This window comes from Morone saxatilis, unplaced genomic scaffold (assembly GCF_004916995.1).
Source record: "Morone saxatilis isolate NCDOM2014 unplaced genomic scaffold, NCSU_SB_2.0 Contig20, whole genome shotgun sequence".
Lineage (NCBI taxonomy): Eukaryota > Metazoa > Chordata > Actinopteri > Moronidae > Morone > Morone saxatilis.
In genome coordinates this window covers 16850823-16853426 of record NW_023339763.1, presented here as the reverse complement: position 1 = coordinate 16853426, position 2604 = coordinate 16850823, and the positions used below count along the sequence as shown (strand labels likewise).

Sequence of the window (2604 nt, the reverse complement as noted above, 5' to 3'; positions counted from 1 at the left end):
GGGGGGGGGGGGGGGGGGGTTACTGGGAGCAGTGCTGGTTGTTAAACATAAATGTGCTACTTTACATGTTATATTTTAGTTAGTTTTTATATTTTAATTTTAAATTTATTTTATTCTTCTATTTGTGTTGTGTATTTGTCTTATTATTGTACTGCTGTATGAAGGCAGTCGGGCAAAGTAAGATTTTCATTGTATGTATAAACCACTTTCTTACTGTGCATATGACAATAAACCTTTTTAATCTTGAATCTTGAATCTCTAGTGAACAACTGCAAGAAGGTTGTCTGAAACGAGTGATTTGGATTAATTATGAGTAGATAATTTCCTATTTAGGGAACTTTCTTTATACAGTTCTCTCTCTGTATGATGTAAAATAATTTTTAACTATCATACATACACATACAATAGGCTTTTTTTTTTAACAAATTCAGTCTTTTCTTGTCTTTGGCACTTGGCCATTGTTAGATTAGACATTTTTTTGTATCTTTACATTTACTTACCAAATTAAGATATAGGCCTACTGTGTATATTTTTAAGGTTTTTTTACACGCCTTAAAATCAAGAAGGCCTTGCAATCCCCCATCAAACTTTGACAAGCCCTAGTGTGGTTAGGGGACATAAATAAGAACAGATAAACAGGGAAAAGTAAGAACTAGAAGTATATAGAATAAAAATAATAAAAATAGAAAGGGACATAGAAGCAGTATAGATACAGTACCCAGTACGTGTGTTGTACTTAAAGTAAAGTGTGGTATTGTTTCAAATAAAATGACTTTAGTATATGCAATAGTAATATGATACCATCTATTATAACAACATGGGCTGCACCAGAATAATATATAATATGATGAAGTAATGATAATGATCTGTATTCTACCTTCTTTCATTAAATTTTTTCCCAGTGTATTTTTTAATTATTTTCTTATTTTCTATCTTTGTTTGATGTAAACAATGTTTGTATGCTTAGCATTGAAAGTGCTACAGCTGCATTTAATGGTGCAGACTTCCTGAACCTATAACCTGACATAATTAGTGGTTTAAAATGAATAATTTAAAAAAACTGGCACAAATGAGAGCCAAAGTCGTCTCCATTTTCAAGCTAGTTTTTGTTCTGTCCTGTGTTGAATCCCCTGAGGCTTGCTGGTACCATCCTGTGTGGAGTTTGCATGTTCTTTGTGGGTTTCGTCCAGGGGCTTCGGTTTCCCCCAACAGTTTCTTCCCTTCAAGGCATACTGGTTAGGTTGGGTGAATTAACGACTCCCTTAGGTGTGAATGTGAGTGGGAATTCTGGATGTAATATATTTTAGCCCTGTAAAAGAAAGGCTAGCGCGGTCTTTTCCTTATTGACACAAATTCAGTTTGTAGCCTATTTAATAAAAATTCAACCTTGTTTTCAACCTAGTTATGTTGACTAATTACTTTAATGTAATTCAAGCACCTACAGTTTTACCTGATTGCAGCTAGATGATGTCTACAATGACACCATCTGTGGTGTCAGATAACGTTAAAGATGGCCCAAAAACAAAAAGGCAAGCCCTAGAACCAACAAAGCCATAATATGAACAGATTGAAATCACTTTGCAGATGAAATTGGTATAGGGTAGTGGCTCAAGAATAGTGTGCTAATAAATTATTAATATCCAACCATCCATCAGTGCTGTTTTTTTACCATGTAAGGTACAAGAAGGTCAGTGTTTGTTGCTGATAGAGGCCTGTCAGGAAATGGAAGCAACATAAAGCATGCTGTCAACAGGATCCAGAAGACGTCACTGATGCTTAAAAAATATACAAACTGCCTTCACGAAAATAACTATATGGTGCGAGGAGACGTTCAGTTGAGAGGTTTCATACAGTTTAGATTACTCACGGCCAAAACATATCAGCCAAAATAGTACAAACAATAAAAAAAGAAATAAAAACTGCGATGAGGATATTGATCAGAGTGCGTGTCTCAGTAGCTAATGACTTACATGATTTACAACCCAAGGAAGGAAAGTAGAGATCAGAAAACACACAGCATGGTGGTATACACAGTGGAGCTGTTTACAGTATAGATGATACTACAAGGGAGGAAACAGTCAAAACAAATCATTCAAAGGGCATACATACCAAGTGTAAGTTGGCTCCTGCCTGTGCTGTGCTGAAGGGTAAAAACAGACTGCCTGCTCTGGCAAATCAGTCCAAGATACAAGGAACAGCAGCAGTTTTTGTTAGTCAGAAGCCAAATATGGGAAAAAGCTCGCAGACTGCTTGTTGGAAGAGAGAGCTGGAAGGAAGTGATTTGTACCAAGACACAACAATTGTAGAGGAGGGTTAGAAGTCAAGTGGTTGGACAATGAAAGGGTAAGTGAGTTGATGATGATGAGGATATACAAGAATTTAAATGCCCAAAGTATGATTGTAATTAACATAATGCACCAGGTGTTTTTTATTTAGTTGGTGGCGGTAATGCACAAAAACGCTGTTTGCCAATAAATAAATATATAAATATATATATATAATTGACACACACCCTCCGGTACGGTAGGTGGCGCCATGCACACAGGTTGGCATCACAATCCGCCACAAACAGAAGAAGAGCAGTGGCTGTCATTTATTGCCCCT

General features: G+C 36.3%; 1 protein-coding gene across 1 annotated transcript in view; it reads right to left on the bottom strand.

Moving 5' to 3' along the window:
• Positions 1 to 2213, bottom strand: part of LOC118331826 (plastin-3-like) — a 21338-nt gene extending 19125 nt beyond the window's left edge. The window contains exon 1 of the mRNA XM_035666907.1: positions 2110 to 2213. The gene's annotated coding sequence lies outside the window, so the exon portion shown is untranslated. The remainder of the gene's footprint in view (positions 1 to 2109) is intronic.
• Between the last annotated feature and the right edge of the window lie 391 nt (positions 2214 to 2604).